The 13,026-nt window shown below is 34.8% G+C and overlaps 1 long non-coding RNA gene across 6 annotated transcripts in view; it reads left to right on the top strand.

Moving 5' to 3' along the window:
• Positions 1-10,893, top strand: part of LOC144287941 (uncharacterized) — a 41,530-nt gene extending 30,637 nt beyond the window's left edge. For 2 of the 6 annotated variants that reach the window (XR_013355812.1, XR_013355810.1), the window contains 2 exons: positions 2,141-2,418; positions 10,311-10,892. This is a non-coding gene — a long non-coding RNA (uncharacterized LOC144287941). Of the gene's footprint in view, positions 1-2,140; positions 2,419-10,310 lie in introns of all 6 variants that reach the window. The other 4 variants (XR_013355814.1, XR_013355811.1, XR_013355813.1 and 1 more) reach the window with 4 other exon arrangements.
• The last annotated feature ends 2,133 nt before the right edge of the window (positions 10,894-13,026 follow it).

The following is a 13,026-nucleotide window of genomic DNA, read 5'->3' as shown; positions in this document are numbered from 1 at the left end:
CGTTTTGTTGATGGTTTCCATAGTTGTGGGAAAGATAGTTTTGATGTAGTCAAACTGGTTTATTTTGGCTTCTTTCTATACTTTTCTTTTTTTGCCAGTGCTTTTGGTGTCAGATCCCAAAAATAATTCCAAAACGAATGTCAAGGAATTTACTCCCTATTTTCCCCAAAGATTTTTATGGTTTTTTATTTTATGTTTAAGCGTTTTATTAATTTAAGCTGATTTTTGCATGTAATGTAAGATAGAGGTTCAGTTTCATTAATTTGCATAAGGATATCCAGTTTTCCCAACATCACTTATTAGAGAGACTATCCATTCTTCATTGTGTATTCTTGGTGCCTTTGTTGAAAATTAGTTCATGTATTAGTGTGGGCTTATTTATGGGCCCTCTATTCTGTTCCATTGTTCTATATGTCTGTTTTTATGCCAATACCATAATATTTTAATTACTATAGCATTGTAGTATAGTTTGAAATAGGAAGTGTGATGCCTCTAGTTTTGCTTTTCTTGTTCAGGATTGTTTCAGCTCTTTGGGGTCATATATAGTTCCACAGGAATTTTAGGTCTGTTTTACCTCTTTTTAAACTCCTTTCTATTAGTAATTAGTGAAACAGGCCAAAATATTTACCTAGTATGTAGAGTATCTAAGAAACATTTTAATAGTTTTACCCTAGTGGCATATATAAAATATTTCACCCAACAACTATAAAATATACTACATTATTTTGAGCATATATAACATAATTACAAATATTATTCATGTGCTAGTCCATAAATCATGTCTCAATAAATTTCAAATGATTCAAATCATACAGAGTATACTCTTTGACAATGGTATCTTAGCCTAGATATCAGTTATAAGAGATAATTTAAAGTCCTCATGTATGTGGGGATTAAAACATGTAACTCTGTATGACAAACTTAAAAGCTAAATGCTAACCTCTAAAAGCTCCTGGTTTGGAGTTGATAGGGATAGGTGAAGGGTAGAAAAATAAATATATAAAAGTCAGTTATATATAAAAGGAAAAAAATGAGAGCCAAAGAGCACCAACTGATTTTCTATTCATAAATTTATTTCTCACAAGACTATGAAGTGAGTATAAAGGCAGAGTAAGGCATCTGTAAGCATGAAAAGGTTTATAGAATTGATCTCCAGTGCACACTTTATTGCTAGGATACTGAAGAATGTACTTCATAAAAAGAAGTGAGTAAACCAGTTGAGGTAAAAAGCTAAGATACAAGAAACAGTGCAACTGACTGAAGAGAGTAGCAACAAGGAATTTCAGGATGGGCTGTAAACCTACAGATAAAGATAGATTGGAGGTGGAAGATTCTAGGAGGAGAAGTCCAGGAAAACAAACAGACAGACAAACACAGAAAGCTTATTAATTAATTAATTAATTAATTAATTAAAATTTAGAAAAGAACTTTATGATGCCAGATTAATAGTTATCAACCATGATTGTCTATCACATTACCATTGCCTAGGGAGCAATAAAATGATAACAATGACTGGGTACCACTAAAAAGTTTTTGATTTAATGAGCCTGGGTAAGGTAAGTGGGATGTGTGTGGTAGATTTTTTGGGGAAGGGAAGGGTACCTCATAGGCAGAAGGCTGAGTTCATCACACTCCTCACTTTATGGCCATTATTGTCATTGGTCTTTGCAAGATTCCACTCCTAATTTTCTTATTTCCTTTAATCCCTATGCCACACTTCATTTCTTCTTCCGCCATAAGAAACCATTTTGATATATTTTTTATGTATTGTTTATATCTGTAATAACTGTGCAAATGGGTATTATTTTGAATGCATATATTTAAGTAATATAAGTACTAATGATTGATCCATCTCATTCTAATTTCTTTTTTTTTTTCCTTTCTGTTGAACACTATGTTATAAGCTCACTCCATGTTCTTTGTATTTATTTAATTATTTCTGTGGGATACACAATTTACATGAAACAACAGTGGATTATTGCCTCTCATGATTCTAGAGCAATTATTCTGCTGGTTGGGCAGAATTACATTTACATGTGTTATGTAAGGTCTTTAAGGGTTAGGGTGGCATGGCCTCTCTCACTCCTTGGGGTGTTTTACCTTGGCTTCTTTTTTTCGTGTTGTCTCATGGTTCCTACAGAGTAAAAGCAGAAACCTCCATTGAGGTCCTTTGAGACTGAATCTAGGAAGTAGAACAATATCCTTTCATTCTCATTTCATTGGTCAAAACAAGTCAAATTACAGCCCAGATTCAGGAGGAAGAGGAAAAGGCTGTTCCTGGAATGAACAACGAATAGCAAAGTTACATTGTAAAGGGCATGGACAAAGAGAGGCATGCTTCATTGGAGCTCTCAATTGTAACTGTCAGCCATAGAAGTAAAAGAAAAAGACTCTCCAAAAATCATAAATGAAGGAAAGGTAAGAAAATGAAAAAAAAATATATATAGAGAGAGACCATTACTTGGCTCTGAATAATATTTTCATGACCATTATAATAATGTAAATATTATGTCAGTTTGAGTACAGAATGTGGTAATTTTGAGAAGGCTAAATGGTCATCCAGCATCACAAAATATTAGCAAATAATTTGTTAGATGAATAAATTAAGGGAAAGTAGTAAAATTCAGAGTAAATACTTGAAGAAATAACTTGAAGAATTGAAAGTTGTTGCCAGTAGGGAGTGGTTTGTGGACTGGAAAAAACGGGACTTCCTGCTTTTCAAATGGACCTTTTGTCAGCATTGTAATGTGTGTACAAGAGTTATTTTGATTGAATTTTAAGGAAAATAAAAACAAAATGAAACCCAGATGCTTAAACAAATAAAAATAATTAAGTTGATGATTTTTTCTTAGAATATCTCTTGATTAGCATCCCTACAACAAATTCTTCCAACAACTAACTAGCAAATATAAGACACCGAATAAGGCAAAATCTCTCACACACTGTCAACGGGGATTTGAAATCAGCATGTTTATTTTGACATGCCTATATTAATAGACTCTAGGAAGAAGTTTTTCTAAGGATGAGGAGAATTGTCTTTTTAAAAAGGCACAGACTATGTTTCATCACCCAAATAAGTCTTCAGAAATTTGAGTGGACTCAGAAATTCAACCTGAAAACCAAGCAGACGTACCCTCTGACATGATAGCCATGGATCATTCCAGAACAGCCTGAATAGGAGTCTTTGAACTAACAACATCTGAACCCATCCCTAGATTGCAACAGCAAATGTTTGGAAGGAAATCTTTGTGACTGTGGGTTAAGTGTGGGCTGGGGGAACTGAGGCTCATCACTGGTGCATTACATTTTGCAAGAGTCCTAGCAATCAGAGTGCTTTAGGCAGGTCAAAACCAGAAAGAAGCCTGGTAACAATTCAAAAGCTTTTGCATTTTTGTATTATGTTTTGCATTTAGTTTGTATACAATTCTGTACTATAGTTTTGTTTTTTTATGAGCCCCTTCTCTTTTAAGAGCCTAGCACACGGGAAAAGAATATCCTATTTCAATTCAGAAAAACAGCAGTAAAAGAAAGCCTGTTTGACATAGGGGTTTGAAATGGAAGCTATGCAGATGAACAGGCTTGCAAGCTGTAAAATGAAGGTATAATTTGAGTAGAAACTATTTTTGCGTACTATTTTTATTACATTTATGGAAAATACACATAGGAAAATGAATATAAAAAGATGCTGTATCATGTTTAGGATGACTGTATCAAGGCTGTAGGATTCTGGATTTCTTTCTTTTTACCTCTAAATATTTGTATTCTCTGTAGTAACCACAAACTACTTTTAGGATGGGAAACAGCTATATTAATTTTTAAAAAGACTTAATAGGACAGTGACCTTTCTATTGGAAAACCAGGAAAAGAAGCATTACAAAAAATTCTGGATGCAATCAACTTAGCAGAAAGATTGTATTCAATAGTAAAAATAACAAAAGAAAAGTCAATTGCTGCACAGGGTGGGCAGCTGTCAGTTGGTTCTTCTGTTAGTGCTCTCCTCTTTAAATGTTCCTGGCATTTTTGATCACCATGATTACAACTTTGTCCATGCTTTTTCTTGATTCTGGTTTTCTCTCTCCTTCTGAGATGGTTAGTAAATTTGTAGTATTCTTATATGCCGTTTACTTCCTGGTAGCACTCTGACAATGGAAACAAAATCTTGAAGGCTGGTAAGTTGACCTCATTAGATGGTATGATGTTATTTATTTAAGAGAACTTAAACCTCACGCTTAAATGAAGTACACCTGAATAGCTAAATATAGTGTGACATAGTAAAAATACTTAAGTGTAATAAAATCTTTTTGCTATTCTTTCACCCCTCCTTCCCATTAAAGCTGCAGTCTGTTTCCCTGTTTGTTGACCTTGGGCTTGGCCACTTGAACTATGCTTGTATGATTAGGCTTGTTCTTATGTCACAGCCATTACCATAACAGGAATTCAGCAAGGTTATCTAACTGGTCCAAAGAAGATAAGAGACATGTGGAACTGAGTTGTCCCCAGATGAGCCCTGCTCCAATCGGTCAACCACCCAGGCATGGGAACAATAATAAATTATTGTTATTTGAAGGTGCTGTGTTTAGAGATGCATTGTTATACTGTTATAGAAATTGTTGCTGTTAAGTGGAGTGCTATAATTATATATATATTTAGAATTGTGAAGTGGTAGATGAGCAACCTGTTAAAAGATATAAGAATATTGTAATAGGAAGCTTTAAAATTTGCAAGCCATGTTATGAGTTATATAGTAGTACAGTAACTAGCTATTACAGCCTGTCTAAAACTGAGAGATTTCTTGGAATGTGGGACATTCATTGCTAAAACCGGGAAAGTTATGGACAAATCAGGATGAATTGATGACCATATGAAATGTTGAAATATTTGGTAGGGTTGTTGCCTGCAGTAACATATAACATAGTACATGAACTTAAGAACTTGTCCACTTGAGTAAGATGGCAGCCAGGTGGACATCAAAATCATGATAGCTGCATGTAATACAATTCTGCAACATGTAGGCTCAGGAAAGAATTGATCAGTTTGCAAGCAGAATTATTGGCTTGGAAACTAGAACTTTTTCTTATCTCTATACTCTTCTACTAGCAAAATTTCAAAACAAGAGTGCAGACATTATGCTCAGGGTAAAAACCAAGTTAAGGATATACTTCCAACACCCTTTGGTTAAATTCTCTAGAAATGGGGCATCTAGGTGGTTCAGTAGGTTGAGCGACCAACTCTTGGTTTCAGCTCAGGTCACGATCTCCTGGTTGTAGGATTGAGCCCCGTATTGAACTATGTTCAGTGCAGAATCTGCTTCAGATTCTCTCTCTCCCTCTCTCTCTCTCTCTGCCTCTCAAATAATTAAATACAACCTTTAAAAATAATTCTCTAGAAATGATAAGGTAGTTTCTAGTAGACACTTTCAGGTAGGCGGTAGGTCTTCTAGGAAATGTGTGGGCCAGATATGCCCCAAAACCGAATTATTAAGTCTGGAGGGAAAGATGTTTACCTCCAAGAATGGTGGAATCAGATACATAGAATGCCCACAAGCTATTTGGAAGAGATAACTTACAAAAGTGCCATAAATCTGAACTAAAAGGTACTAATCCTGCTTTAAATAGTAAATAAGACAAAAATAAAGCAAAAATATTTTGGGGCTCCCAACTTTCTGCATGCAGAAAGCAGTCAGGGAAAGGGGAAGCTGTTTCATTACTAAAAAAAATTCATTTTATAATGCTGTCTTCAGATATGATGGAGGAAGATGAAAAACATGCGGAGCAGCCCTTGATCCAATGAGCTTTGGCCAGGAGCAGGGCTCCCCTTTGCCTATTCACAGACCCATGAAAATAAATGCTCATTCTAAGCCACTTAGAATTGGGATGTTTTGTTACAATCAGCAATAGCTGGCTGATACAAAGCCTCTGTGTATGTTCACAAACCAATGTGAGGCTACATCCCTACTATAAAGGTAATTTAAAATTGGTAAAATAGGGATCCCTGGGTGGCGCAGCGGTTTGGCGCCTGCCTTTGGCCCAGGGTGCGATCCTGGAGACCCGGGATCGAATCCCACATCGGGCTCCCGGTGCATGGAGCCTGCTTCTCCCTCTGCCTATGTCTCTGCCTCTCTCTCTCTCTCTCTCTCTCTCTGTGACTATCATAAATAAATAAAAATTAAAAAAAATAAAATTGGTAAAATAAACAAATGCTTGCCTTCAAGAACTGCATTTCTTCTTCTAATTGCAAAATGAATATTTAATAATTCATTGACTTGGTATATGGCCTAGGGTTGCCAGGATTTTGGAATGTGGGAGAGATATACTCTGTATCTGAGTATTATTGGAATATCTGGGCAATGTGGTCCGTTCCTTGCATGATCTGTACTAAAAAGTAAAGAGGGAATTGGAAGTAGTAAAGCATGTGTGATGTAAATCAAAATATTCTGCTGAAGCCAATCACATGGGAAATAGCTTACAATCTTGATATGATATTTCATTATGTTTTTACAGTAGAAAGAATGCCTCAATAAGACTTAAACCTCCTAATATTATGAAAAATGTCAATGTTACAAATAGACTCGAAGTAATTATGAGTTATAGAGAAATTAAAGTTTACAAAGTAAAAAGCAAAATAAATACATAATTAGATGATTGAGCAAAATGATTTTGCTGTTTTGGAAAATGAGTTATGCATATGAGTCTTCATTGATAAAAATACTAATTATTATTTTATCATTTTAATTAATGTTTGTGGTTTATTTGATTCTAGCTACTTTAAAATAATACTTGCTATTTTATATTCCTAGAAACTGCATCTCTGCAGTTTTCAAAGCGGAATGATTTTATAGCAGAATTAAGGATAAGAGATAACCTTAGTTTATATGCATAAAAGGACTGGATAGGGTTAATTTTTCTCTTTAGCAAGAAAGAATTTTCCACTATGCTACTATTATAATACACATTGGGTAGTCAGTCAAAACCATTTGTTGAGTACTTACTTGGGGCAAAGTGCTGGGGGACTATATAAATGTTTCCTTATCTTTTTAAATGCCACTTAAATAAAGAAGCAGAGAGAAAAAGTAAAAATTAAAACCCCAAATATTAGAAATGTGTAGTAGATATATAAATTTCATTTGTAAAAATTTACTAAAAGATCTAAAGAGTAATTGGAGTGTTTAGAATTCAAGGAAATTTCCTGAGGTTCTCAGAAAATAACTTGGATTTATAAAAGTAAATGCATTGCTGATTAATGCTCTTCACTCTTTTCTTAGATGCCTAACATACAATCACCTCCATTCCCAGGAAGTAAATTTTAACTTCAGTCTCTAAAAACAGAACTCAGTGCTAACTGTATAATTATGTGATTCAATCAGGAAATAACCTTCTTACCACCTTTCTTATCAATTCACTTCTGTTTTGCAATCTGGGAAGCCATCAACCTTCCTACGAGGGCAGCTCTGTCTCAGCATAATGAGAAGTTGCCCCTGAGAAACGAGACCTGGGCTACACTGATCTAGAGCTATTGTCTGGAGAAACTGACATCGTTGCCACTCATGTATCTGTTCATTGCACAAACCTTCACTTAGGCAACAAAGAACCTAAAAATAGCCAAACATCCACAAAAATGCTGTTCCGACTTCATACTCCGTTAGTCATCGAGTAAAATGATCTTGTTATCACCCTATTAAAAATAAAAAGGGAAACATTGTTTAGATTTAACATTCCCAAGCTCCACTTTGCCTCCTCTTCTCTCACCTCCTACTTATTCTTCCTCTGTTTTTTTTTTTTTTCTCTCAGGAAATGGCATCACAATCTACCCCACTGCCTAAGCTGAGCACTTCACAGTTATCTTTGCCCTTCTGTCAGAGATCCAGGTTCAGATAACTTCCGAAATATCTTTCTCTCTATTTTTAACTTTTATTCCCACTGTGCCTGGCACATGATATACAATCAATAAATGAGAATCACTAGTATATATTTTTCAGCAAGGCCCTTTGCTGCAGTCCACTGTCCTAATCTCATCTGTAGCTCTATCTTCTCATGCTCACTGCACTCTACAGTGTTTCCTAGACACTCACATTCAAATAGTGACTTTGCACAAGCTAGGAGCGCTGTTTGGGCTGTCTTCCCCTATTTTTTCTACCAGGTGAACTGCTACTCAATATCAAATTCCCAGTCTACATAAATTTCCCTAGTATTTAACAACTCCCTGATTATGTTCCTATCAAGTTTTCTATCCACTTTTTTAAAAAAGATTTTATTTATTCATGATAGACACACACACACGCACACACAAAGAGAGAGAGAGAGAGAGAGAGAGAGAGAGGAAGAGAGGAAGAGATACAGGCAGAGGGAGAAGCAAGCCCCATGCAGGGCGCCTGATGTAGGACTCTCTCCCGGAACCCCAGGATCACGCCCTGGACTGGAGGTGGTGCTAAACCGCTGGGCCACCCGGGCTGCCTTCTATCCACTTTTAACACATCACTTTCACCTTGCATTTTAGATATTTGTCCTTGTTTCCTATGGTGGCATCCTGAGAGTAGGAGTCTTGTCTTATTTATTTTTGAATTTCCAGAGAATGGCAGAGTGCTTGAAATATTGAAGGTGCTCAATAGGTTGTTTGTATTATTCTGTCCTCTAACAAACATTATGAAAATCTTATGATTTCTGAAAGACTTTAATGTAATAATGGTCACTGTGCTTTGCCAGGTGCAGAAGTAGTCATCATTTGGAACCACAGATGATGGAAATATTTATTAGGCTACTGTGAGTCCTATAGATGCAGATGAGTCTGCCAGATTCAGCAAAAATACAGGACCTTCAGTTAAATGAAGGTTAGAGGGAATAAATAACTTTTAGCATAAGTCAACTTCAACTATTGCATGGGACATACTTATACTGAAAATTTATTTACTTATTCTCTGTCAGACCTTAAAATTTAACTGGGCATCCTTTTTTTTATTAGGCATGTATAAACCCTGGTTTGCCCTTAGGAGGACTGGTTTATATTTACTGTCTTTGTGTTACTTTCCCACTTTTGATGGTTCCCGCTTTGACCCTCAAATATGACCAGATTTGGACATGGATTATGTGATCATGGCAAATATCAATAGTAGCACAAATCATTATTTAACAAAGATGACAAGTATAATATCATGATTAGTTCTAGCAATACATTGTTAAAATTACTACAAACCCAAACGTACAACTTCAGCAGCAGAAGAGGCCAATTGGAAGTGTGACTTTTCTGGACAGTATGAAAAATGGTGGATGGATTTGGAGACACTCATTCAGCTGAGATTTGAGAAACAGACTTGGTAACTACTGTCACATATAATGTTGGACAGGGTGTACATGTACTGGATATCACTTTAGGGAGGAGATAGTAGCAAATTTAGAAGGACCCTTGGGGCCTTAACTCTGCCTGGCCTCTACTACCTCTCTAGTTTCCTCTTGCAACTTTTTCCTTTTTGTACAATTTGCTTCACATACTTTGTCCCTTTTTCGGCTTCTTGAATGCAGCTGTCTGCCTCGGAACCTACACATCTAGTCTTCCTCACACTGATCTCTGAAGTGAAACAGGCTTTCCTCTCCTCCTCTCCTCTTGGTACCCTCCACTCCTGTCCCCCAACCTCCATTTAAATCCCCTCTTCTTAGTTCAGCAATAGGACTTTTTAAAGCCTGTTTCTGTGTGAGTGTGAGCCCCTGAAGGACATCAGATTTCCCAACTGAACATTAACAGTAACTTTTTTCTTCCCTTTTCTACATTCATCTCAATTTATAATAATATATCTGTGCCATTATTTGGTTATTCTGTGTCCTTTCTATTGGACTATTAGTTCTGTGATTTCAATGTATTTGACATTATCTGACATGAAATAAATACTTGTAGCAAGTATGTGTGACTATAGGGAAACAGTTTAATAGAAGTAAAATTTAATAAATACTCCAGCTGTCCAGATGCAAAATGAGCTGCCTTTAAATTACTGAGCTTGTGATCACTTGACATTTTTAACCAAAGGATGAATGACCATCTGTCAGTGATAAGGATGTTCCAGGACGGTTTATACCAAAAATGGAGTGGGGAAGTTGATGGCCTCTGAAGTCTTTTCTGACCTTTATAGTCTGTGACTAACAAATGAACTTTACAGTACAACTTGCTTATAAATTAGAACTGCCAGTATTTTATAAATAATCTTAATTATTCTGAAATACTAATAGAATGAGACCCACTGATGATTGAACATTAAATTTCTGATCAATATTGATTAAAACAATGAGAATGAGAGATGACTTTCCTGGTTTTTTGTTCTTTTCCAGATGAGGATTTGAAGACATACATTGATTCAAGGAGGTGTCAATTTGAAGTTTGGGATAGATTGAGATTTAGGACTCAAGATTCAGGAATTCTCCTTTGCATGTTGGATAGTGAGTTTCTGAATTTTTTAAAACATAAGAAAATAAGCATACTATTTGGCATACTGAATAATTAGCATTGAAATGACATAAAAGCATTTTCAATTTCTCAATGAAATTACAAACAAATTCAGAAAATGCTGCAGTTTTCATTCACTTTGCTTTCTGATATCACAAATTACATACAATGCCAAATATTATAATGTCTAATTCCTTCCCATAAAATTAGTACTTCAAAACATACAACTGTTTGCTCTAAGTACTTATCATCTTATTAAAAAAACCTTTATAAAATTAGATATTTGTAATGTATCAGGTGCCATCATAAAAATACTATTTCACTTACTCAAAGCAATGTTTTCAGTAATAAGTAATGTTAATTAAAATTTGAATAATGTGTTATGAAATGCATTTGCCATTATCTGTATGCATGATGTTTCTTTTCTTTTTATTTTACTTAATTCTTTTATAATGCTTACCTAATCATACACACTATTTATTTATTTATTTATTTATTTATTTATTTATTTATGACTTTATTTTTTTTTTAATTTTTATTTAATTTTTATTTATTTATGATAGAGAGAGAGAGAGAGAGAGAGAGAGAGGCAGAGACACAGGCAGAGGGAGAAGCAGGCTCCATGCCCCGGGAGCCCGACGTGGGATTCGATCCCAGGTCTCCAGGATCGCGCCCTGAGCCAAAGGCAGGCGCCAAACCGCTGCACCACCCAGGGATCCCATATGACTTTATTTTTAAGTAATCTCTCTACCCAGTGTGGACCTTGACCTTAGAATCAAGAATCATGTGCTCTACCAACTGAGCCAGCCCCAGTACCCCTGGCATATGCTTTTTAAATATTAGAGCGTTAAGCCCTGAGAAGAACCCTCCAATAGAACCACTTTTAATTTTTAAATTCACAAAAGAGGAAACTAAGATGAATAGGTATTTAAGATAGATAAATAGATGTTTAGTGAATTGTCTAAGGCCCTAGGTTGTTAAGTAGTGAAACTAAGATTTGAACCAAGGCAATCCGGTTGTAGATTGATACTCTTAGTCATTATGTGATAGCAACTAAAATATTAACAGTGCAGTACAATTAAAAATAAGATTAAAATATCTTGCCACATTCCTTCCTCATATCTTTTACCACTTCTTAGAGTTAAACATACTTAATCTTTAGTGTTCGTAACTATTTCTTGTAGGAATCACCATAACTTTAAACACCTTTAAATACCTTTATTTACTAATTTTTTAAATGTGTAAATTTGAACATACTACTTCTAATTCTTTTTCAACTTCCATCCTCATATTTTTGTTAGTTGTGTTTTGGTTAATGTAGTTCCTGACAAATTATGCTTATGTAATCATTATTTAATTTAGAACCAAACACTATGAAAGACATATAATCCAATGCCATTAAAATTTGGGATTACTTTACCTTCTGTCCTTATAATTGTTCAGAATTATGCTACACTTTTCTTTGCCTAAATGAAGACCATGCTTTTATCATATAACTTTAGTTGGTATGATAAGATCCATAGACTCTCTGTATTTTTTATTTGCTTTATTGAAGAGATATTACAATGTCCTCCTGATTCTTTGGTCATATATGTCAAATATCTGTCAGATTCCATTTTATGCATAATCATTGCAACAGTGTTTATAATATGGATATTTCCTATGATAATATCAGTATGTTTTTATGTATATATACCTAAATGAATCACTCATTATACTTAATGATTTTTATAGATAAGATAATAATTATTTGTGTAATAGGAAAATTACATAATGTCATTATATATGCAGTAAATTTATGAATTATTCCAGCTTGAAATTTATTAATATTACATAGGATGTATTTTTAGTTATTTAGTTAATAGAGCCATTTATATTCCTAGATAATCCTCTCGTCCCCAGGGAATATAATGTATAATACTTAGTTACCCTTTCCTCACTGGTCAGCTACACATATCCTTTTCTATCCTCGCAGTAAAATCAGTAATTCTGAGACATTTAAACAAACCCAGTTCACTTTGTCCAGTACATTAAGATATTATGGTTACTTACTGCGGTTGTCACTTAAATTTTCAAGGAAATGTTTTAATGTAGTCTCATCATTAGATGCAGTTTATTTATCTCCTTCTTATAATGCTATTGAACAAAGTGCTAAATAATCTGAGTGGCCTAGTTTCTGAGATTTCTTTGTTAAGGGAATATGGGCATTCCTCACTTCTACCCCATTTAATGGGAGGATCCAGGAGAAAAAGAGAAGGGGGAGGCATCATTAGTAGGATGACAGTAATCTAAAGTAAAACAATGGAAATGATGTCTACTGTACTAACTTATATCTAGTAACAACATGCACATTTTATTCATATGGAGAATTTTATTTTCCTATTGAATTTATTCAGTGTCTAATTTTTAACATTATTTTTTATCCCATTTGAAATATTAAGATTCAGACAACTATACCATAACAGCATTGAACATGCATATAATATTAATATTAACCACCTCACACCAGTGAGAATGGGGAAAATTAACAAGGCAGGAAACCACAAATGTTGGAGAGGATGCGGAGAAAAGGGAACCCTCCTGCATGGTTGGTGGGAATGT

This window comes from Canis aureus, chromosome 17, assembly GCF_053574225.1.
Source record: "Canis aureus isolate CA01 chromosome 17, VMU_Caureus_v.1.0, whole genome shotgun sequence".
NCBI classification, from domain to species: domain Eukaryota; kingdom Metazoa; phylum Chordata; class Mammalia; order Carnivora; family Canidae; genus Canis; species Canis aureus.
Note: the sequence above shows the minus strand (reverse complement) of the source record. Positions and strands in the feature narration are given on the sequence as shown.